Here is a 26,294-nt window from a genome sequence, read left to right on the forward strand (position 1 = left end):
GATTTGACTCAAGGCCCTGAGGCCAATTAACATTTCCCGTGGGCAGCAACCCTAAAGCCCTCCAAGCTCATGTTTTTGTCTGACTGCTAAAGAGTCCCAATTTTCAAAATGCTACCTCTACAGGAGTGTTCAGCCTAGGAGGACAGGGGTACAAGACCTACTTGGAATAAGTCTATCCTTTTCTTCTTTCCTTAGAAAAGATTTACATCATCTTAGATAGAGGATTAAACTTGTGTTCAGGAAGTATTGATTTCTGCCTTTTATCACCTTTGTGATCCTGGGAGAATCTTTTACCTCCTCTGAGTCTCAGCCTGCTTAAGTATAAAATAGCATAAATTATGAATATTGCCTCACTCTGGGAGTATTACAGGATTAATTTTATGTAAAGTACTTGACTGACCGTCAATGGTAATATAGCTATCTTTGTTTCAGTCAATGGTTCCCACTAGTAAATAATACAGGAGAACTGCGCAGTCAACTCCTTTTCAGCTCAGATTATTGGCACCCTAGGGAGCTGAGAGTTCTCTTCTTCCAAAAGGCTTTACTTCAGATTTCTTGTATATACTAGAATTGTCTGTTTTTCCTTCATTTATTCTCTTGGAATAGGAGATGTCTCATATTACACTACTCATAAAACTACTTTTACAATCTAAATCCAGACAGGAATTAATCACATCAGTTTTGGATTTAGGGAACTTTAGGTTGAATTTTATTGAAGGGTGAATAAATGGATATCTTTCAAAGGAAATGAGGAATTGCATACGATTGAGGTAGGGAAAAGGGGCGGAGAAATCACTTCATAGGTCACAATGGTGAGCAGCACAGGGGGAATCAGGAGTATAGCTGATTGCCCCTTACTGGAAAGGAGGGAGAGTCAGAACTTGGAAATTGATGAGGAAGCTGGTCCTTTGTCTCCAAGATGAGGTGCAAGTGGGGTGGGAATAGAGAGTTGTCCTGACATAGGGCTAACATTGTCTCACCATCTGTCTCTGCAAATTATTGGATCTTTCTTGGCACACGGTAAAGCAGAAGGCTCCATTCAGAAAGAACAGGTTCCCAAAATTTCAGGAGGGATCCAGTAAGCAGGCATCCAGAGATGGAATTTACCATTTGTCCCTAACTGTAGATATGATACAAAATGGAGAACAAACATCCTTAACTTGAATCTCAGAGAACTCTCCATACCTCCTTCAAAAAGCACCTGACAATCACAGAAATGAAGTACAAAAGTGATTGACAACTGGTAACTTTGGCAATAGCATCTGCTTGAGTCTCTCATCTCCATAGCTTTGCTAACTGGAGAATGGGAGAAAACACACAAAAGGTTGCTAAAAGTGGGGGAGGTAAAGATGAAGGTATCCCTTTTAGGGATATGGAATGGAAAGTCTACTGGAGAGTCAGTAGCAAAATCTGGAGAGGACATGATTAATCAGGTCATACACAGATATTTCCCAATCCCCTCCTCTGAGGAGCACCATTCACCTGTTTTCCCGGCCAGGGCTCAGCTGTTTTCAAAAGGGTTTGATTCAGCCTAATGAGATATACTGGAATTCATCTTTCAAGAGATGATGGGGGTTTGGGCTTTGGCAATGTTTAGAGGACCCTCTGAAATGGAGTGAATGAAAATTCCTTAATGCACCAAATTGGCCCTTTTTCCCTCCCTGGGATGCCAAAGAGCTTTGGAGAAGTTAAGTTGGGATTTGGGGCACAGCTGAGATGTAGTGAGGAATAGGATATATAAGAGGAGAGGGGTTCATTTATGTCCACTAAAGAGTAAATATAATGATAGAGGATCTTAGAAGCATGCCAGTATCTAGCTGGGGAAATACATTGAGCCTTTGTGTCCAAGGTTGGGTCTAGCTGCATGGAGCAGACAGAATGTTGATTTTGTGTGCTTTATAGGAGTGAATCAATGTTATATCAAAGGATAGAAGTTGTTATATCTGCGCTGAGATAAAGGAAATGTTCAACAAATTTAGAGGTAAGAAGCAAACTTTTGAAACTTATCCTCAATTTGGAAACTCACAGGTGGCTCTCTACATATCTCTCCAGAAGAAATGTAGGTAGTCAAGGGTTCTGGAGACATTGTCAAAGGACATCAAAATACTATTGGAGCAAAGAGATGGGATTCAACATTCTCATTGGTAGGGATAGGAGTGGAAGAGTGGAAAGTGTTCTTATTTTTAACATACTGATAATCATGATGACGAGGATAATTAATACCTACAGTAATAATAATATAGTTAGCACATATTGGCACTTAAAGTTTTCGAACTTCTAAATAAATATTATCTAATTTTATTTTCACAGCAGCCTTTGAGGATACTCTTATAATACACTTTGTAGATAAGGAAACTGAGGCAGATGGAAGTTTAGCATCCTTCCAAAAGTTATCCAGTCAGTAAGTGCCTGAGGCTTGATTGGTACTCAGGTCTTCCTGATGCTGCTTCTGGCTTTCTACACATTGTGACATCTAGCTGATTTTTGGCTCTTGTATCAGTCTATGAAAATATACAGGACAATTACTTCAGGCTGCAATTACCAGAGCCCCTTGCCATAGCCACTTATTTCTTGGGACATTCTCTGAAGAATGACATTCTATTCTTTAGGGAATCATAGTAGTAGTCTCTATCTAGAGCAGCTCCAAGTCTCTTCCTTCTTTCAAAATGGTAAGTAAATTTATCCCAGAAATATGAATCCCTTGGTCCACAGTCTTCCATGCTGTACTTTCATTATTGATGACCTCTTCTGACTATAGATCACTACTCCTGCACTCAGAACATTTGCAGATATTTCTGATGACACAGGAACATTTGACAGGGCAATAACTCTTGGCTAGGAAGCTAGTATTTTAGGAGAATCTCTGCAAGTCTATCGATTCATGTAATACTAAATAATGCAGATAAAACACAGAATTTGAGATAGGTGGTGCAGCAAATCCATCCTATGAGTCAGAAAAAGAGACTGCAAAAATCAGTTAACCATAGTTTCATTTGAGTCCTCCAGAGCTGGTTAGGACAAGCTACCTCAGGACCAGGAAGAAGCACTGGGGCAGGTACTTTAGCTTGACATCAGAATCACACTTGGAAGCCTTAGATTGACTGGTGGCATTCAGCAGTGGCAGCCCTTGGAAAGAAGGAGGTTCAGCAGAGGAGATCACTCTGCTTCCTGTATCCAATTTATCCTGGAAATAGAAGTGCTTCCCAAATATAGCAGAAGATGGGTATGTTGGGCCTTCAGGACTACCAAATAACCTGTGTCCTTTGCTCAAAGTGAAAACCAGAGTGGGTCCTGAAGCAGTCAGTTCCTGTGTTACTGTATCTGAGGAGATGTGGAGAAGCCTGACTGCTTAAGTCCAAGAGTACTAACGACTCTGCTTGTTAATTATGCGCTTAGTGACCAATCCTCAACTCAGGTAGGCACTATTGGGAGATAGATATGAGAAATATACCTTAGTGGTCCCTGGGGATCCATACACCATAACTGAAAGGAAGTAGGGGGAGGAACAAACACATATCTGCCTCTTTGTTCCTGCTGTGCTGTGTGAAAAGGGAAGACAATGACTGTTTCATGACAGATCCTGAATTGTTTTATTATCAAGCAAAAGGAGGGAGTCAATGCTCACAAATTCTTAATTCTGTTTCAAATGAACCTGAACGAGATTATTCCTAGTCACCTTGTATTGCCTGATCTTCAATGGATACTATTGTTCATGTATTTTCACAATAAATTAAACTAGTTTCAGCAATTTAATTTGTCTCTTGTTAAGTGTGTACTTTGGGGAAGATGCTGTGATGCTCTAAGAGTTTATGATGGAACTTTCAATCTAGTTAGAGTACCCTGTCCCCCAGTAAACCACGCAGAATAGAGGGTGATTAAGACAGGAGAAATAGAAAATTCTGTATTCATTGCTGAGGAGTGGGTCTTTATTTCTGTGTAACCATTGTTGTGTTTGTGCTTCATTCTCGACGAGGACCATGACATCAAGATGATGACATGACTTGCAGTTGACTTTGATTTGAGTGAGGTTGGGTTGTGTAAGATCACCAACCTCACTTTCTTCTCCTGAGCCATCTTGGTCCAGTGGCCTGATAATTCATCAAGATTACTGGAGATGGCCCAGGATGCAATGGCCCTGGCCCTTTCAGGCTAAGGTTTTAACACATTCTCACTTTGAGTCAGATACACCCATTCAATGCATAGGCTTCTTTAAGTGGTTACTCAAAGGGATGGCCCCTTTAATAAAAGATAATCAAACTGGGAGTAGAAGACCCTCAGGGTTCCTGGGTAAAAGAGAAACAATCTGCAAGAAGGAAACATTGAGTTGCATCTTGAAAGATGGCTCATATTTCAACTGACAGAATATTTGAATGTAAAACTTCAACATTCATTCATGTTCTTTTTTGATAACTTTCTAAATGTATTCATGCAAGTTATTTCATTAATTTACAGATCATTGATTCTTCTTGAAGGACCTAGTATCAAAGACTCACAGAAATATAAAAGGGAATGGAAATTTTTATCAGTTTGACCCAATTCATACCTCAAAGTATCTTCCCAATCTTATCACCAAGAAGTAGTGAACTGGCCTCCACATAAGGACCTTCATTGGGAAGCAACATCATCTTAAGGTAAGTCAACACCTAACAGCTCCAGTTCTACTTGTTTTTCCCACACACACCAAGCTAAAATTTGATGTATTACAAGTCTGACCAATTCTACGTCTGATTTGTCAAGTCCTACTAAAAATTGTATTGTTTTCAGAATTGTTTCTCAGAAACAGTGATATCAAAAATGGATAGGATAGATTTCACTGAACCAGAAGCGTTGCAAGTTGTAAGCATTGACTCCCTCCTTTTGCTTGATAATAAAATAATCCAGGATCTGTCATGAATCAGTCATTGTCTTCCCTTTTCACACAGCACAGCAGGAACAAGGAGGCAAGTTTTTTGTTTTTTGTTTTTTTATGTGCCAGGTACTGTTAGGCATTGGACGTACAAGTAAAAGGAATCAAATGATCCCAATTCCTAATGAGACAACTCTACAATAAAATAGAGATTATGGATCATATGTAAGGAAATTTGAACAAAATCCATAGGAAAAGGCAAGAACCATGAAATCAAAACTCCCTAGGAGCTAACATGAGCGAATGCTAATAGGGATACAAACTAGTTTTCAGAATTATTTCTAGAACCCAACTTGAAATCCACTCCCTACCTCTATGGAAGAGACTCTGCCTTCTACTCACTCCTCAGTACTGCCCAGCCACATCTCACTGAGGAGTAAGGGGAAGATGAAAACCTGCTACTCTCTAACTAAAGAATGTTCATACTGTAAGATCCCCTAGCCTTACAGAGCTTATTCTCAGAAATGTCTTCTTATCCTGAACCACCCTCCCAACATGGTGGGCTTTAGTTCTGCCCAATAGTGAGATGAAAAGGAGAAACAAGGAAGGGATGTATTTTTGTACCATACTCGGTGTGTGTGTGTGTGTGTGTGTGTGTGTGTGTGTGTGTGTGTGTGTGTGTGTGTGTGTGTGTGTGTTCTACTCTCATTTGCCCAATTCAGATGAACGTGAGATTCAGTAACAACAGCTTCCCCTAGTCCTTCCTCATTTGTAAATTCTTCTTGTGCCCCTTGATTATATGAGTTAACAAGTTTCCCTTCCCAAACCTCCATTCTTCTTGTCTACTGTATCCCTCTGTGCCTGCTGTTCTTTTCTTCTTTTAACATCACCAAAACATACTACTGTCATTATTCCCAGGCCTCCTTTCTAATTTAACTCTCTCTATAATGCCTGATATTATAATCTTGCTGAAAGAAGACTTGTATTCCATATCCACCCCTCTCTCTGTCCCTCCACCCAACCCTGTAAGCATCTGAACAACTCATCTTTAAAAATGTCCTCTCCTTCTGCTTTCTTGTGTTTATCTTATTTTCCCTTTTTATTCCTGCAGAATTTTTCCCCAATGTTTCTCTTCAGATCTGACTTTTCATCAAGAAATATTGAAATTATTGTATTTCATCAGTCTTTTATTTTCCCAGTAGGATTATAGTAAGTTTTACTGGATAATTTATTGATAGTCACAAGTCTATATCTTTGACCTCTTAGAATAATGTTTTCTATATTCTCCATGTTCCTTATGCTAAATCAAGTACCAATTTCCTGGCTACTTGAACTCTTTCTGTCTCTTTCAAGTGTTTTTCCTTTGATTTAGGAGTTCTGGATTGTGTCTATAATATTTCAGGAATTTTATTATTTCTTTAAAGAATTCAATAAGCAATTTTTTCCTGTTTATATTTTTCTATTTCTAATAGGTCTGAGCTATTTTCTTAAAATGGTTTTCATGTAGTTCAACGGTTCTTATATTATTTCTCCTTGAAATATTTCCTGTCATTACTGTTGTGAGATATTTCACATTTTTCTTCTTTTTCTTCAAACATATGTCTTTGTTTCAGTATTTTTATTATTTCATGGGGTCATTAATTCTTATTTGTTCTACTTTTGTCCTAAACTATTATTTACCTTCTAATCTTTTCTCCATATGTCTAATTTATCTTCCAGTTCTTTCCTCTAACATTCTTTTTTCACTTATGACATCAACTGAATTTTTTAAAAACCCCAACAACGTATTGCTTCATTTCTAGGAATTCCAGTAGCTCTTATGTCCAAACTCTGTGTTGCGTTGAGACCTTACTTTCAGTTATTTTTTAAATCATTTTACCTCTCTGGGTTTTTGGGTTTTTTTAATGATCACCTGTGCAGCTTGAGCCAGAAAGCTGAAATTAAATCTTAATTAAGGTAAACCTTAGTAAAAGAAGACCTTAATTAAGTACCTAATAAATGCCAAGCACTGTGCTAATCTCTGAGGATACAAAGGAAGGGAAGAAGATGCTTTTAGGGAATTCAAACTAGAATGGGGGACATAATATATAAATAACTATGTGTAAGCAATTTATGTAGAAGGTGGCATGTTAGCTGTGACTTGAAGGAAAGGCAGAAGACTGAGATGAGAAAGGAGACCATTGTGTGCAAGAGAGACATTCAGAAAAAATGCCCAAAGTCAGCACAGGTACTGACATGTTAGAGTAACAGAAAGGAAATAGCATCCCTGGATCACAGAGTAAGTAGTGGTGGTTGTTGTCTGAGTCATGTCTGACTCAGCATGACCCCATCTGGGATTTTTGTGGCAAAGAGTGGCCTACTATTTCCTCTCCAGCTCATTTTACAGATGTGGAACTAAGGTAAACAGGGTTAAATGAGTTGCCCAGGGTCACACAGCTAAGTGTCTCAGGCTAGATTCGAACTCATGAAAATGTGTGGACCTGATTCCAACTCCACTGCTCTATCCACTGTACCACTAAATGGAGAATAAAATATAAGGACACTGAAAAGGTAGGGGGTTCATTATGAAGGACTATCATCACTCAACAGAGAATTTTTTTTATTTGATTCTAGAGGGAAGAAAGAGCCACTGGCATTTAAGGAAAAGCAGCACAATGGTAACCTGATCTGACCTGATCTTTAGAAAAATCCTTTTGTCAGATGAATAGAAAACAGGGTGGAGAAAGAAGAAACTTGTGGAAGGCAGATCAACCAACAGATTATCATTGTAGTCTAAGTGAGAGGTAATTAGGACTTTTAAGGAAAAGGGGAATATTCAGAGGAATAGGGAACATGCACAAGAGATGTTCAGAAGGTAAAATTGACAGGTAAAGTTGGCAATGGATTGTAATTCAGGTTAAGAAAGAATGACAAGTCAAGGATGACATATATTTTGTGAACATGGAGGACAAGCAGTTAGGTGGTGTCCTCAAGACTCACAGGGAAGTTTGGAAAAGGGAAGGAGAACCCTTAGGGGTTGTGAAGATAATGAGTTCAGTTTTGGATATGTTAACTTTAAGATGTCTTCAGGGCATCCATTCAGAGATGTCTAAAATGCAGTTGCAGAGAAGGAAGTCAGTGGAGAGGTTAGAGCTGAATAAATAGATTAGAGAACTACCTACATTGAGATAAGAGTTGAATTCATGAGAAGTGATGAGATCACCAAGTGAAATAGCATAGAGGGAGAAGAAGGTCCAGCCGTGAGGCACTCACATTAAGTAATTGTGACCTGGATGAAGATCCAGCAAAAAAAATACCATGAAGGAACAGTCATATACATAAGAGGAGATCCTAGAGAGATTAGTGTCATGAAAACCTAGAGAAAAGGGAGTACTGAAGAAAAGAGAGTGATTAAAAATGTAAACCTGCTCAAGAACCATGAGGATTAATATAAGATTATAATATGTGGCAATTAAGGTATCATTAATAAGCTTGGAGATTGAATCGTTTGTTGAATGATGAAGTTGAAAACCAGTCTGTAGATAGTTAAGAAAAGAGGAAGTAGAGAGGAGGTGAAGGAACCTATTGTAGATGGCCTTCCCAAGGAGATTACCCCCAAAGAGACAAGTCTAATGCCTCTTTCACATAACAGCCTTTCGACTCCTTGAATACAACTCTTGTCTTCTCCCTAAGTATTCTCTTCTGCAGACTAAACAACTTCAGTTCTATCAGCCTGTCCTCACGTTGATGGGGTATAAGCTCTGGGAGCCCCCTTGAACTCTCTTAGGTGATGGGGGACCAAAACTGGTTCACATTCACTTAGAAGCTATGTAGCTCTGAGAAGCAGATCTCCTAACCTTGGATCTGTAGGTCTCAGTTTTATCATCTGACTCTGGACCTTGAGTTGGAAAGCCCTGAGTTCAAAGCTGGCATTAGACATTTACTAGCTGTGTCACTTCACCTCCGCCTCAATCTCCTCGTGTTAATGGGGGTAATAATATACCCCCATTATAATATTATATTATTATAATGTAATAATAATATCTACGAGGGTTGCTATGAGAATAAAATGAGATAACACATGAAAAGTGCTCTGCGAATCTTAAAGTGCTGCGTAAACGCGAGCTGCTATGACAGTTATCCCTCACTTGCAGTTTTGAATGGGTGATGGATCCCTTTCTCCTACAACGACCTCTTTAATTGATGGCAGCGCCCTTATTGCTCTCTTCTTTAGTAATAATAGTTCTATAAGTCTGGGGACTTTGTGGTCCTGAGCTCTTCTGGATCTTTGGAACGGTCTCCAGGCTCTCCAGCAATGATTCCCTTATATTCCCATTCCTGTGGGGCTTGCCAGGGTGTCTCAGGTGAGGAAACCGAAGCTCACGGTGCGTTTCCGGGGCGAGGTTCCGAGCGACCAGGACAAAGATCGGAGCTTTGCTTAGTCCTGCCGAAGGCGGCGAGAAGACGCTTACGAGGTTTCCATGGAGATACACTCTGGAATCAGAGGATGCTGATTGGCTGGGGGAAGTGAGCCCTCTGATTGGCGACAGAAAAACGCCCTCTGAGTGACGGAGGAAAACGCGTCTTCTGATTGGCTGCGGTGAGCTCCAACGGCCCTCCCTCTCTACCCTCCCTGAGCTAGAGCTGGAGACGCCTTAAGGTCAGAGCCCGGAGGTCGGGCCCTGCTTGTAACCAGCCTGTGACCAATCAGGAGCCTCGGCAGAAGCCACACCCCCGGACCTGAGCTAAATAAGGGCATCGGGGGAGGGGTGTGGAAGAGACAGCTTGAGAATTCTGGGAAACGTAGGTCTGTGCGCTCGGCGTGGGGGAGGGGTGCGCCTGCCTCTTCGGTTTGGAGGAACACCCAGACCTTGGAATCCCTGCGTGTTCGTGCGGTGCCGCCCACGCCCCGTGGGATCAGCTTCGGAGGCTGGAGGGGGTGCTAGGTGCCGGCGTAGGAGGGAAGGTGGGGAGAGACGGGGGCAGGTGTGATGGGTAGGTTTGGAGAGGGCTGTGACAGCCCCACCAGGGAGCGTGGGCTCCTTGGCACCTGTCAGTGAAGGTTAGCCAGGGGGCAGGTGGGCCTGGGAGTGGGGAGGGCGTGAAAGAGATGGTAGGGTATTTTTAAATTCATTTAGTTCAATGTTTACTCATTACATACAATTTTAAAATCATTTTAAGAATTTGGAGTTCCAAGTTCTCTCCCTCCTCCTTGAGAAGCCATGACCACGTGAGGTCATGTAACAAACAGATTTCCACATTAGCCATGTGGCCAAAGAAAACCCAAAATAAGAAAAATAAGTATGCTTCAGTCTGTATTCAGCGTTCTTCAGTCCATCTTGGGTTCTTGGGAATGGTCTTGGATCATTGGTTTGATCAGAATAGCCAAGTCTTTCACAACTGGTCATCTTACAACATTCCTGTTACTGTGTAGTACAGTGTTCCCTTCTGCTCACTTTGCCTCACTTCCTGGAAGTCTTTACAGGTTTTTCTGAGATCTCCCCATTTCTCATTTCTTATATATAACTCAATAGCATTTCATACACCACAACTTATTCAGCCATTCCCCTGTTGACTCATATCACCTCAATTTTCAGGTCTTTGCCACCACAAAAAGAGCTGCTATAAATGTATTTGTATAAATGAAGCCTTTTCTCCTTCCTTGGATTTCTTTGGGGTATAGCCCAAGTAGAGGTATTGCTGGGTCAAAGAATGTGCACAGTTTTATAGCCCTTTGAGCATGATTCCACTTTGTTCTCCACCATGGTTGGATCAGTTCACAACTCCACCAACTACACATTGTTGCCATTCCCAAATTGCCATTTCCCACCCTATTTGAGGTTTTCATGGCAAAAATACCAGAGTGGTATATCATTTCCTTCTTCAGCTCATTTTACAGATGAGGAACTGAGAGGCAAGTAACTTGCCCAGGGTCAGAGCTGGTAACAGTCTGAGGTCAGATTTAAGCTCAGGAGGATGAGTCTTCATGACTTCAGGCTGGGGACTCTCGTCGTTGGACCATCTAGCTACCCCCTTACCTATTTAGGGGCAGCTAGGTGGTACAGTGAATAAAGCACCAGTGCAGGAGTCAGAAGGACCTGAGTTCAAATCTCACCTCAGACACTTGACACGCACTATAGCTGTGAGACCTTGGGCAAGTCACTTAACCCCAATTGCCTCATCCTGGATCACCTCCAGTCATCCTAAGGAGTATCAGGTCACTGGATTCACATGGCTCTGGAGAAGTGAGGCTGGTGACCTGCACAGCCCTCCCTCACTCAAAACAAAGTCAAGTCATTATTTCTCTGATGGCATGATCTTCTTCGGCAATGAAGGATGAACACACGCGTGTGCGCATGCACACACACACACACACACACACACTTATCATTTTAAGATAAGCTCCATTTATTCCTGTGTTCTCTAGTGTTTTTTAATAGGAGTGAGGGCTGCATTTTGTCAACAGCTTTTCTGCATCTGTTGAGATACTTGTGAATTTTGCTGGTTTAGTTTTTGAAATGGTCAATTATGCTTACAGTTTTCCTAATATTGAACCAGCCCTGCTTTCCTGGTATATATCCCACCTGGTCATAGTTTATGATCTTTGTGATATATTGCTATAATTACCTTGTTAGAATTTTGTTTAAAATTTTTGCATCAGTATTCATTAAGGAAATTGGTCTGTAGTTTTCTTTTTCTGGTTTTGCTTTCTCTGTTTTAGTCATCAAACCATATTTGTGTCATAGAAAGAATTTGATATATCTCCCTCTTTACCTATTTCTTCAAATAGTTTATATAATGGGATTGATTGTTATTTAAATGTTTGGTAGAATTCACTTGCAAGTCCATCCGGTCCTGGGGGATTATTTATTTATTTATTTTAGGTAGCCCATTGATGACTTGTTCAATTTATTTTTCTCAGGGTTATTTTTTTTAAAGTATTCTCTTTCCTCTTCAGTTAACCTGGAAAATTTATATTTTTGTAAACATTCATCCATTTCACTTAGATTGTTACTTTTATTGGCATATAATTGGGCAAAATAGTTTTTAATAATTGCTTTTAATTTCATCTTCATTGCTGGTACATTCATCTTTTTCATTTTTGATACTAGGAATTTGGTTTTCTTTTTAAAAATCAAATTAACTAATGGCATATTTATTTTTTTATAAATCCAGTCCCTAATTTTAGTTCACTTTTTTTTTTACTTTCAATTTTATTAATCTCTCTTTGATTTTCAGGTTTTAGATTGGGCGCTATGTAATCATGATATCAAAATCACATAAGCAAACAAAAAGAGACACAAGCAGAGAAACTACATTTTTCTAAAAGGTACCATAGACAATAAAGTAAGATCAATAGTAAACATATGTGCTAAATGGTACAGTGTCCAAATTTTTAAAGGCAAAGGAGGAAATAAACAGTAAACTATACTAGAAGGGAAACTTAACTTTCCCCTCTATGAACTAGATGAATCCAACTATAAAATAAGATAGAAGTTAAGGAGACGAATGCAATTTTAGAAAAGTTAGATATAGGTCTCTGGAGAAAATTGAATGGGAATAGAAAGGAGTGTCCCTTTATCTCTCAGCTGTACATTTTACCTTTACAAAAACCGACTATGTATTGGGGCATAAAAAGCTCACAAACATGCAAAAAAAAAGCAGAAATATTAAATGCATCCTTTTTTTGAACTACGTTGCAATAAAAGTTACATTCACTTAAGGGCTGGAAGCATAGATTAAAAATTAATGAAAACTATATATAATCCTAAAAAATGAATGACTCAAAGAACAAATCACAGAAACAATCAATAATTTCATTAGGTGTAATGACGATAGTGAGACAACACAGCAAAATTTATGGGATGAAACTGAAGCATACACAGAGGAAAATGTATATCTCTAAATTCTTACTTCAGTAACGTAGATAAAGAGCAGATCAGTGAATTGAGCATGCAACTAAAATAACTAGAAAAAGAACAAATTAAAGTCTCCAATTAAATATCAAATTGGAAATCCTGAAAATCAAAGGAAAGATTAATAAAACTAAAAGTAAGAAAACCATTGAACTAATGAAATTAGACTCTGGTTTTTGTGAAAGAACCAATAAAATAGACAAATTGTTAAACTGATTTTCAAAAAGAAAGAAGAAAACCACTTTACCACTATCAAAAATGAAAAGGGTGAGTGCACCACCAATGAAGATAAAATTAAAGTAATTCTTAGGAACTCTTTGGTCCAATTATGTGCCAATGGATGAATAGTTGCAAAAATATAAATTGCCCAGATTAACAGAAGAGGAAGCAGAATGCTTAAATAACCCTTAGAAAAAGAAATTGAATAACCCATATTTCCCTGAGGAAAATTCCCTAGGATCAGATAGATTCAGAAATGAATTCTACTAACCATTTAAAAACTAATTAATTTCAATACTGTATAAACTACCCAGAAAAATAGGCAAAGGAGTCCTAGCAAATTCCTCTTGTGACACAAATGTAGTTTTGATATCTAAACCAGAAAGAGCAAAAACAGAGAATTGATGCAAACATTTAAAAATATTACAGGATTATAGTTATACATCACAAAAATTATACTCTGATCACGTGGGATTCGTATCATGAATATAAGGCTGGTTCAATATTAGGAAAAATACTGCCATACTTCATTGTATCAATAACAAAACCAACAATAATCATATGAGTACCTCAATAGATGCAGAAAAACCTTTTCATAAATAACAATTACTCATTCCTATTAAAAACACTAGAAAGCACCAGAATCAATAGATCCTTTCTTAATATGATAAGCAATTTTTTTGTCCTGTATTTTCTTTTACAACATGGCTAATATGAAAATATGTTTTGGATGACTGCACATGTATAATCGAGATCAAATTGCTTGCCTTCTCAAGAAAGAAGATTGCAGGGGGTGGGGAAACATCTTGGAACTCAAAATTTAAAAAAAGAATGTTAAAAATTATTTTTTCATATAATTGGAAAAATATTTTAAAATGTTTAGTACTCTAAAACCATCAGTAAGTATTTGATCTATAATGGGATAAAGCTAGAAGGCTTTTCATTAAAAATCAGGGGTGAAGCAAGGATGCCCATTATCACCACAATTATTTGGTATTGCATTAGAAATCCTTACTATAACAGTAAGACAAGAAAAATAAATGGAAGGAATTAGAATAATCAGTGAGGAAAAAAACTATTATACTTTGCAGACAACATGCTGGTATACTTAGAGAATCCTAGAGAATCAACTAGAAGACTACTTGAAATAATTAACAAATTCAACAAAGTTCCAGGGTATAAAATAAACCCACATAAATCACCAGCATTTCTGTATATTACCAACAAAGTCTAGCAGAAAGAGGTAGAGAATTTCCATCAAAAATAACTGCAGACATATAAAATACCTGGAAGTCTACCTTCCAAGACAAACCCAGGAGCTAGATGAACACAGCTATGAAATATTTCTCATACAATGATATCTAAACAGTTAGAGAAATATTAATTGTTCATGGATAGGCTGAAGCAGTATGGTAAATACACTGCCCAAATTAATTTATTCAGGGCTATGCCAATCAAACTACCACAGAATTCTTTAATAGAGCTGGGATAAAAAAGCAAAATTCATTTGGAAGAACACAAAGTCAAGAATATCAATGGATTTAATGAAAGAGAAAAACTTGAAGGGCAGAAGTCTCACTGTATCAAATTCTGAAACTACTAAAAGTCATCATCAAACCATTCTGATCATGAATAAGAAATAGAGCGGATGATCAATGGAATAGCTTAGGTACACAATATATAAAAAAAAAGGGGGTGAAGGAGCCAAGATGGCAGAGTAGAAAGATACACAGATGCTTAAATCCTACCCCACAGCCCATAAAATACCTGTAAAGAACTCTCAACAAATTCTAGAACACCAGAAGCCACAGAACAATGGAGTGGAGGAGATTTCTGTTCCAGAGAGACCTGAAAAACTGCTGGGAAAGGTCGGTCCAGCACCCGGATGGGAGCAGAGCCCAGCCTAGCCTTGACCATGCAGCACCAAGAGGAGCAGATCCGAGCAGGCTTCAGGGACAGAATCTCCAGTGGTAGCTCAGGTCCCTCAACCCACAGGCGTCAAAGGTCAGTGAGAGGGTTTTTTCGGCTGACTAAGAGGGGTGCGGGGTGTCCATGACTCAGGCCCCCTCGGGAGGCAGCAGTGGAGGTCGCAGTGGAAAGGGGCTCCCAAAGTAGGCAGTGGCCCACACCCATTATTGAAGGTCTTCACATAAACCCCCTGAGGGAACTGAACCGGGTGTGGCAGCTGAACTTAATCTCACACTAAATAGCAGCCCCAGCCCCACCCCCACCGAAAGCCCCTAAGGCTTGGAAGCAGCACATTTGAATTTCAGCCCCCAAGGGCTGGCTGGGCAGAATGGGAGGTGAGGTGGGTGTGGACAGGAAACTCAGAAGTCACATAACTGACTGGGAAAATGCCCAGAAAGGGGGGAAAAAATAAGATCATAGGTTACTTTCTTGGGGAACAGATGTCTCCCCCCATCCTTTCAGATGAGGAAGAACAAGGCATACTACCAGAGGAAGTCAAGGGCCCTCCCTCCAAAGGAGACTTAAGCTTGGCTCAGGCAACAGAAGACCTTAAAAAACAAGTTAGCAGCTTAGTAAAGGAGAGCCAAAAAAATGCTGAGGAAAATAACAGTTTTAAAAAGAGGCTAACTCAATTGGAAAAAGAGGTTCAAAAACCAACGAGGAGAAGGAGGTTTTAAAAAGCAGAATTAGCCAAATGGAGGAGAAAGTTCGAAAGGTCACTGAACAAAATAATTGATTGAAAGAGAGAACTCAGTCCAAGGAAATGAATGACTATGAGATAAATCAAGAAGTTAGTAAACAAAACCAAAAACTTAAAAAAATAGAAGATAAGGTGAAACAACTCATTGGAAAAACAACTGACCTGGAAAATAGATCCAGGAGAAATAATTTAAAAATTATTGGACTACCTGGAAGCCATGATCAAAAAAAGAGCCTAGACATTATCTTCCATGAAATTATCAAGGAAAACTGCCCTGATGTTATAGAATCAGAGGGCAAAATGGATATTGAAAAAATTCACCCATCACCTCCTGAAAGAAACCCGAACAGAGAAACTCCTGGGAATATTGTGGCCAAATTTCAGAGTTCCGAGATCAAGGAGAAAATATTGCAAGCAGCTCAAAAGAGACAATTTAAGTACTATGGAAATACAATCAGGATAACACAGAATCTGGCATTTTCAACATTAAGCAACTGAAGGGCTTGGAGTGGGATATTTCAGAAGTTAAAGGAACTGGAATTGAAACCAAGAATCACCTACCCAGCAAAGCTGAATATAATACTTCAAGGGAAAAAAATGGTCATTCAGTGATACAGACAACTTTCAAGATTTCATGTTGAAGAAAAGACCAGATCTGTTTTTAAAAATTTTACTTCCCAAGACAAGAATCAAGAGAAGCATGAAGAGGTAAACAGAAAAGAAAAATCATAAAAGCTGAATTGTTTACATTACTACATGGAAGGAAAATATTTTTAACTCTTAAATCTTTTCTCAGTATTTGGGTAATAGGAGAGATTGTACATAGATACACACATACACACACATACATACACATAGATAGAGAGTACAGGGTGTGTTATATCAGAAGAGATGATATCCACATACACACACACACACACTAAAATAAAATAAAATAAAAATTAAGGGGTGAAGGAGGAAAATTCCGGGAAGAGAAAGGGAGTAATGGAATAGGGCAGGCTATAACTCATAAAAGAGATAAGAAAAATCTTATTCAATGGAGGAGATAAGGGAGAAGGGGAAGGGGGGGAAAATAAAGCTACTCTCCCCACGTGTGGCTTAAGGGGGGAATAACAAGCTCACTAAATTTGATATGAAAATTTATATGCACCACAAGAAAGTAGCAGAAGAGATAACAAGTGGTGCAAGGGGAATGTTAGAAGGGAGGGCAAATGGGAGAAGGGAGTCACTAGAAATAAACACTTTCCAGAAGGGACAAGGTCAATTGTAGAGGGGAAAAATAAGTGGGGATAGGGTAGGTCAGAGGGCAATATAATTAGTATTACAGAACATGATTACTATGGAAGTCTTTTGCAAAACAACACATATTTAGTCTGTATTGAACTGCTTCTCTTCTCAGTGGGGCTGGGGAGGGAGTGGGGGAGGGAGAGATGTTGGAATTCAAAGTGTTAGAAACGAATGTTGAGAATTTTTATTGCATATAATCGGGAAATAAGAACTACAGGGATAGGGGTATGGAAATTCATCTTGCCCTGCAAGAAAAGAGAGAAGATGGGGATAGGAGAGGAGTGGGGTGCATTGAGGGGAGGGTACACTGAGGGAAGGAGTAATCAGAATGCAAGGTTTTAGGAAGTGGGGGGAGGGGAGTGATGGGGAGAAAAATTGGACATGTTACAAAGTGAGGTAAACACAATTAGTATTAAAACAATAGACTGAATCAATTACTGAGAATAAATCAATGATATCTTTAGTTTGGAGAAAAGAATTTCAGTCTAAATTTCCAAGAGGAAGGTAATCTTGAGTAAAATTTGGCATTGATGGAAAAGTCAAGGTTTTAATGGTAAATTTGATTTTATGATTGCCATCTAATCAGGAACTAGAACATGTATAGAAAGGCATGTAAACCATTTAAGACTTGCCTCAAAAGATGTTCCTTAGCCAAAGTGAAACTCTAATCATATTTGAAACCTGATTATTGGAACTTGCCATTTTTAGATGCTATGGGTCTGTTAAGTGACTGTTCTTCTGAGTCTAACTCCAGGTATGGGAAGCAAGAAAGGCAATCTGAGCCTCCAGTACATGATGCCAGTAAGCTGATGAAATGCTGGTATGAACTGCATAGGTGATCTCAAGGGAAGGGTGGGAGAATGGCTGTTCAGCATGGGCTGAGGTGGGATTCTCCTGACTCAATTTCCCCACTGCACCTGGCAGAATTTAAGCCTGACTGAATGCAAGTGGATAGTCTAATCCTGCATGGGGTTGACATGAAATTGGGGAGATATTGTATCCCTGCAACGTCCTTACTATTGGTGGCAATTTCCTATACTCAAAAGGTTTGTAAGCTTAATACCAGATCTATTCAATTATAGATTATGGGTAGGGGAACATCCGAGGGTGTCTAAAATTAAGCTATTAGGCATAGGACTTTAGACCAACAACATTAAGTTAGGGTCCTTTAATTCTTAGTAATACTGTGGAGACAAGTAGGTCAAGAGCTTGTGAAGTTAGCATCATAAATATTATCAGTTGGTTAATGTTTAAAAAAAATTCTTTATGGTCCATATTGTAAACTCTTTAAAAAGATGTATTACCTGACCAAAAGTTTGAATTACTTTATCTGTTATAAACTGTGTTAAAAATAAATTAAAAAAAAATGATCACAGTGGCCTCATGTTTGATAAGCCCCAAAGATTTAAGTTATTACATTAAGAATTCACTATTTGACAAAAATTTCTAGGGAAACTGGAAAGCAATATGGCAGAAACTAGTCATAAGCCAATATCTCCCATATACCAAGATAAGTTCAAAATGGGTATACAATTTAGATATAAAAGGCAATATTATAAGCAAATTAGGGGAATGTGGCAGAAAAGTTATCTGACAGATCTGTGGATGAGGGAAGAATTCATGACCAAACAAAATATAGAGAGGATCATGGGAAGTAAAATGGATAAGTCTGATTACATTTCTCAATTATATGTGGAACTGGGAAAACTTTATAAGAATACAAGTCATTCCCCAATCGATAAATGGTCAATGGATATGAAGGGGCAGTTTTCAGAAGAAGGAATTAAAATTATCAATAGTCATATGAAAAATGCTATAAATCACTACTAATTAGAGAAATCTAAATTAAAACAACTCTTATGTGGTACCTGTTATCAGATTAGCTAACATGACAGAAAAGGAAAATGACTAATACTGGAGGGAATATGGAAAAATAGGTAAGCTAACGCATTTTTAGTGGAGTTATAAATTGGTCCAATTAAACCCTTGCCCAAAGGGCTATAACGCTGTGTATACCCTTTGACCCAGTAATGTCACAACAAGATTTATGTCCTAAAGAGATAAAGGAAAAGGATCTTTCTGTACAAAAATATTTATAGCAGCTCTTTTGGTACTTTGTAGTTGAAAAAATTGGAAATTGAGGGGATGCCCATTGACTGGGGAATGACTGAATAAATTGTGGTATATAATGGTGATGAAATACTATTGTGCTATAAGAAATGACAAAGGGGATGGTTTTGGAAAAATCTGGGAAAAACGATGAACCGATGCAAAGTGAGCAGTGTACATAATAACAACATGACATGGAATGAAAATAGATTGTAATCAGATAAAGGAATTTCAGTCTATGAACATGATGTGTAGTTCATTTATATGTGATGACAAGGTCAAAGTCATGACCATTTGTGCTTAAAGTGAGATGAAATGAATGTGAAATGAGGAACTGGGAGGTAAGCATGTTTGAGGGGAAGTATGTATGTTGAAATGCCCTAGGATGAGAACAGGAGTTGGGGAGGCCAGAAGGCTCTGAGCAAGGCATGGAACTCATCAAGGAAAGAATGCAGTGGCCTAATGGTTGCTAGACAACAGCTACTAGAACTTTGACTGGGTGGTAGATGTAGGTTGAGTGACCCTCAAAGCAGGACTGATGGTGGCAGAGGGGGAACCTGGGAGTCAATGAGGAGCAAGCAATATTCCAGCTCCCCCACCTCAGGCAGTGAGTTGTGGGGAATGAATGACAGTGCAGCCAGTGCTGGAAAGGGAAGCCAGGAAGACTCTGTTATCCCAAGGGAGGCAGTGATTGCCAGCAGATGAAAGGAGTGGGAAAGGAAACGCTTTAAGAGGAAAGCAAATTTATTGTGTCTGGAGCAGGTATTTCAGAGAGCCAGTGGTAGGGTTTGGTGGCTTTAAAGTGGAATGTTACTGGGTTTGATTTGAGGGGAATTGGAATAAGGGAGGGGACAGCTGAGGACAGGAAGTGAGGTTTGAATCATGATGATGAAGGTGGGTGTAGAGGTCATCACTGAGTATTGAGTTAAGATGTATTTTCATTGTCCTTAGAGATTTAGTCTCAGGGTAGATTCTTCTCTGGGCCTTTGGCAGTTCAGGGAAGGTGACAAATGCTTGAGTCTGAAGGAAGGTTGTTATTCTCTTTCCCCTAAGGAACGAAACTTGTAGGAGGGAAAGGAGGTATCTGGTAGTTGTAAGACAATAATGATCTACATTCTCCTCAGCTTAGCCTTCTGAGGACTCTGCTTTCTCCCAAGAAGGGAGCACTGAGGAGGGACATGGTTCTACATTTTTGACCAACAGAGCCCAGGTGAGTTGGAATTTTTATATGTTTTAAGTGCTGGATAAATCCTTAGAACAGATAGATCTTTTCTTGTGGAAATTCTTGCTCCAGTGGAACCTCTTTTAGAAACGTGAACTCTGGCTGCCTGGCACTCAAGAGACTAACCCCACCTTTCAGGAAGATGTGCCCTAAATGGAATGGCCTCCACTTGATGAATGTCTCTCCTTTATTATCTCCTTCCCCTCTACCCAATATTCATTCATCCAGCAGCTCTTTCAGGCCTAACTGTGATATTTGTAAAGGTAGCATCAAAAGAGAGCCTTTGTTTGTATTGAGTTCCACATCATTGGGCAAGACATGTGAAGAGGACACTGAACCACTGCAGAGCAACACATATGGAACCTTTTTAAAAGGACACAAGGAAATGCATGAATAAGAGCCAAGCTGAACTACAGGCAATAAATGCTCTACCTGTTTGGTAGAGACAGCTCAACTTAGGACACAATGGGTAGGAAGGGTTCATGACAGACAATTAGCTGGAGGATATTAGTTGGGTGGGGTAAAAGGTTCAGAGATTAGAGAACCATTGGTAAAATCAGTGCAAACAGCCTGAGTACTTTAGATGGTTTATGTTAAGGAGTGTCCGTGAAATTTTGTGAGACAAGGTCCAAGCCCGAACCATTGATTAGTAAGACTAGTAGCTGAAAATAGATGGTATCAGTGGTGTCTCTTGGATGACCAAAGACCAAGAATGAAGGGATCACAGGGTCTTTTAAGGAAAATTGAGCAACATAGGTCTGCCTTCTGATTGGCTCAGTGTTTCAGTGAGGTCAGTTGAATGTCATCTCAGCTTCTCCGCATTACATCATTGGGAGATGAGTTCAATTCTCAGGTGATAGGCTTAGTCTGCAGGAGATAGGAACTACTACATCAGTTTGGACTGATGAGACTAATAGTTAATGACATTGCTGGAAAGTGGGTGATGGTTGAAGTTACAAGAATGGGGGTACAAGTCTCAAAACTCAAGACTCTCTTGTCTTGAGTGCGAATAGAAGTCACAAGCACGGAATTGTGACCCAAGTAAACTTACAAGGGTGAGGAATTTAGGCTCTCACAGAGAAGAGGAATATTAAATCTTGTGTTAGTTTGATTACCTTTTAACAAAATGGAATTAAAATCAATTTTCAACTTTGATTCTTGAGAGGCCATGCCTGATTAAAGTGACAAAATAAAGCATAGTAACAATGATGTATGTCTGCCATTCCATAATGTTTAGTAAAGCTGAAGCAATGGTTGCAGAAGCAAAAATACTGTCAACAAGACATCTGAATCATTGTGAACCACCATGAATTTCTTAGGACTTGATTGATCAAAGCCAAAAGGTGATTATGAGGCTTGGGGCTAGGAGAGCTCTATGACATGACACAGAGCCCTGATGAACTCGTGCAGTTTGGGCTGGCATTTCTTCTTGTTCTAATGCTGTAACTCCACTATATGGGAATAAGGACTAAAGACATTTATCCTAGATATTCTACTTTAATAAGATTTAATTTGAGAGGGGTTGGCTCCGAAACCACCAGGGTTTGGTCATCAAGACCACCCACCACCAACACAGAGAAAATTCTGTCAGGGGCAGTCTAGACATAGGGCCTTATAGACATAGCAGTGCGTGGAGAAGGAAGGAAAAGGAAGGGTTAACATTCAGCCTTCTTCCTCCTGACCCATTCCCAATGTCCATTTCATCAGCCCATCATATCTTAGACATCTCATATAGTTGTCTGGTTTGTGAAAAACCTCTTCTTGGGTATTCTACAATAGGCCTGTCTTCAGAACAGCTCTGAAGGGACGGGCTTCCCCTAGAATTTCTGCTTCTCTGGTTCAGGTTACTTGCAGAGATTCTGAGACGTTTCTGCTGTATTCTTTTGCAAAACAGATCTTAATACAATTTAGCACACACCCTTCTAAATTAGTTTTGCTAATTAGTTTGTATAGTGAAATATAAAACATTAGAATATAAAACGTTAGAAGTCCATAATTCATGGGGCCTGACATGGAATATGATACCCTTCTGTCTCTTAAAATGATGAGATCTTTAAAAAAAATTTCCTTATAGTTATCAATGTAATTTTACATGGACAATCCTTAAACCAATTTTGAGAGCTACTAGCACTGTCTCAATTTCTAATTCTTCCTTTAGCAGGATGAAATGCAACAGAAGGCATCTCTATGAGCATTCTTTATAAGTAGATGTTTTCCATCCCTCGGGTTACGCAAATGGACTTGACAAAGCAATGCTTACTTAATTAAATTACAACAGACAGCAAAAAAGACCAGACTATGTTCAGATAATTATTTTCAGTGAAATCTTTTCCTTCAAAACAAAATAGAAAAATGTTTCTGACTTTTAACTTTATTGAGTTATATGTTTGTCTTACTTCATCTTTGTCTTTTTAAAAAAGGGGGGAGGACCTAATTTTGGGGATATAGACCCAGCAACTCACTGAGAGCTAGTGTTGAGTCAGTACAATAGTAGTAAATGACCTTCACAACTGACATTTTTGCCCTCTTTGGAAGGGCCTACAGGCTCTATATTTCTGTCTTATTACCTTTTCTTTCTGCATGAACAGGGTTTCCAGGTCCCAAGCTAGACATGATCTTCCAACCAGAACAAGGGGAAGCACCATGGATTCTGAGGAGAGAAGTTGCCAAAAGTTCCTGTCCAGGTGAGTGAGTGGGAACCAGGCAGGTGGAGGTTTGTGCAAGCAGCAACTCGGCAGATCTGTCACGGGGGAAGCCCCCTTTTGAAATGAAGTAGGAGCAGCCTGGGAATTTAGTCAAAGGCCAAGAGAGTGGTCTCTTTCACCATTCTTGGAGGTACCTTTTCCCTAGAAGATGTTTCCCTGCCTCACTCTTCTGAGCATTCAGTGAGTGCATGAGGATTGACAAATGCATGTGCAGCTACTGCTTCAGGCCCAGAGACAAAATATGTCAAAGCATGAACTTGATTTGCTGAGCTTGGGGATGCTTAAATGTGGTTGGAGAGAAAAGGCATGCATGAAAGCTAAAAAGCTTTAAATAGCAAGCCACTGCATAGAGGGAGAGAAGGAAGGGGAAGGGGGAAGGGAAGAATAAGTGTGGCCTGACTACGTTGGCTTCCAAGGAGTGAGATCTGAAAGTGACTAACAAAAATTCGGCCATATTTTGAAAAATATATAATGATATAATAGAAATGACAGGACATGTAGATAGACATCTATGTCATAGTAAGGCACTTTGAGGAAGAAGAAAACAACCTGTAGAGGGATCAGAAAAATGGGAGCATTTGAATGGAGCCTTGAAGGAAAGGTAGGCTTTTAGCAGGTGAGTTGAGGAGGAGGAAGGTGTATTTGAGGCAAAGGGAGAGCTTGTGGCACAGCACAGGGACAGAAGATGGAATGCTGAGGTCCAGAAATAACTTCTAAGCCTCAGAGTCATTGAAATTTAGAATTAGAAAGGATTTTGGCAGTGATCTAGACAAAGTTGTATCCCAAAAGGAATCCCTATCACAGCACATCTGCCAGATGGGCATCCAGCTTTTCATCCAGCCTTCTGATAAGAGGGAGCCTATGTTGCTTTGAGGTGAATGATTGTTAAAATGTTTTTCCTACTGTCCTGTTGTCAAGTCTAAATTTACCCTTTTGCACCTTCTCTTATTTCCAATTCTGCACTGTGAGGCTAATCAGCAAAATGAATCCATCTTCCACCTAGCCACCTTTCATGTTCACGGACACAACTTTCATGTCTCCTATTTGGTCTTCTGTTCTCCAGTCTCAACAACCCCACTTCCTTCAGTCCATCTCCATATTGCATGTATTCAAGGCCCTTCACCAGCCTGATTTCTTTCCACTGCCTGCTCCATAGCTTATCAATATCCTTCTGAAAGTGTGATGCCCAGAACTGAACACTAACTACTTTGTTATATATGTGGCAGAATAGAGCGATATCACCTCCTTATTCTTGGGAAGAGTATTTCTCTATATTTAGCTGAAAATTGCCCTCATCTTTCTGACTGCCCCGTTATGTGATGATTCATGTTGAGTTTGTCATTTGTGTGAATAAAGATGAAATCACGCCCCTGGAGTGAGCGTACTAGCTTCCTTCTTGGGAGTATCAGTCATGGCTTGAGGTTGGTGAATTGTGTCTAGAGGAAGACTCCACAGAAGAATGCCAAAGATGAGAGGAGAGCAAGATAAGGCTTTAGGCACATTAGAAAGGGAATGGGTAGGTAATATAGGTGATAGGTTTGGTAGTGCAGGGCAACTGCCAACCAAGCAGTTGGGATGCAGAGATATGTCTGGAAGCCCCTTGCCCCACACCCTCTAGGTGATGCGAGCCCTCAGGCACCTGTGGTCCAGCTCTACCATGCTTGTGATTACAGAAGTGGTGCTGAAACTCCACCTCTGGCTCACCAGTCACGGACTGCTTGAGCAGTGTCTTTCATTGCCACTGTCTCCAGCCCATATTGTCCCTAGAACATATCTGCCTTCACATTATTGGAGAATGCTGGCCCTCCTGCAACACAGTTACCGGAATCCTCAGCTGTTGTAGATCAAGCAAGGCCAAGTGTTGTCCAACAGTCTACAGAATCCATGCTCTGGACTTTGACAGTCTTACAAACCCTGATGGAATCTCATGTGAATTCATCCTAGCACCACTCAACACATTGTCCTGCTCCAGTTAATCCTGTTGTGCCCTTGAGAAAGCAGCCCTGGAGCAGTCAAGATCTTTACTATTCAGGAAACATTTCTCTCCAGCAATTAGGCAAATTTAGCTGTGGATCACAGACTTCCCCATCCAGCTATCCCATAAAGCTTTGGGGGTCAGGGAGTAGGAAGAGGGACTGTACCCCAAGCAAAGGATGAGGGCTGAGACAAGATTGTCAGTCCCAATGATGCTGAAGGATATGCATTACAGAAGTGAGGCCCAGGGAGATAGGCTGTGAGCAGATTCTCTTATTTGGCCTCATGATTTGTGCTGGAGCAAAGACCAAAGGCCAGAGATTTACAGATGGTTGTTACTTAGGAAGCACATGTAATTATGAGCATTATTACTACGTGGCACAGCAATCAGAAAAAACCCAAAGCACCGATATACAATATAGCAGCACAGAAAGATACTGAACCACACAGAGCCAAAGTCACTTGTGCATGGAAAACATTGGGTGGCCAAATCTGAGTGAGAATGCATTCTGAGAATGGGGTCTGAGCAGCAAAGTTTTATACCTTAAAGATGAGCTTGGTTGAGAACAGGTAATTGGCACCAGATATGAGAGTTGGCATTCCAAATCAGATTCATGTGGGATGGATTACTTACTGATACCAGATATGGGTGGGGAAGTTTTCTAATTAGGATCAGAAATAGGTTGGGGGTCTGAATCCATAATTAGGGATCAAAGAATAAGTCTTGGCATGTGGCTGCTACAGTTTTCCAGGACCATTGTCCAATTAGAAACTAGGATTATTTACGTTTGATGTAGGGTCAGAAGGAGGACAGTAGAAAAGTGCAAATTGTCTGTCATTGTTCACATGTTTATTGTCATTACAGGGACTCCACATGGGAGGCCTGTCATTTCTATTATGTCATTAAATAATATATTTTTAAAACTATTTTTCCCAATACGAGCACCCAGGACACCCTGAGTGGAGTGGCCTCTTTCTTTCCCTCCCTTGTGAACAGAGAGAGAGGAAAGTGACTAGGTCCCCATGGACCGAGGACATGTTCTTAATTCTTTTCCTGGGTTTTGTTATTGTTCATTCATTTCAGTCATGTCCAGCTCTTTGTGACCCCATCTGGGTCCTGGAGTGGTTTGCCATTTCCTTCTCCAGCTCATTTTTTAGATGATGAATTGAGGCAAATGGTGAAGTGAGTTGCCCAGAGTCACACAGCTAGGAAGTGTCGGAGGCCAGATTTGAACTCGGGAAGAGAAATCTTGTAGACTTCAGGTGTGGCACTCTATCCACTGCAGGCCATGAAACTTCCTCCTTTAGGTGGGTGTAAAAGCAAGCATCCCAACATACACAGGAAGGTCTGCTCTCACAGATGCTTAGA

The 26,294-nt window shown here is 39.8% G+C and overlaps 1 protein-coding gene across 5 annotated transcripts in view; it reads left to right on the top strand.

The window, feature by feature from the left end:
- The first annotated feature begins 11,950 nt into the window (after positions 1-11,950).
- Positions 11,951-26,294, top strand: part of LOC140508263 (uncharacterized) — a 30,475-nt gene continuing 16,131 nt past the window's right edge. For 2 of the 5 annotated variants that reach the window (XM_072616066.1, XM_072616062.1), the window contains exons 1-4: positions 11,951-14,964; positions 15,391-16,336; positions 20,149-20,234; positions 22,835-22,930. The gene's annotated coding sequence lies outside the window, so the exon portion shown is untranslated. The other 3 variants (XM_072616065.1, XM_072616063.1, XM_072616064.1) reach the window with 3 other exon arrangements.

The sequence above is a fragment of the Notamacropus eugenii genome, chromosome 5 (assembly GCF_028372415.1).
Source record: "Notamacropus eugenii isolate mMacEug1 chromosome 5, mMacEug1.pri_v2, whole genome shotgun sequence".
Taxonomy (NCBI): domain Eukaryota; kingdom Metazoa; phylum Chordata; class Mammalia; order Diprotodontia; family Macropodidae; genus Notamacropus; species Notamacropus eugenii.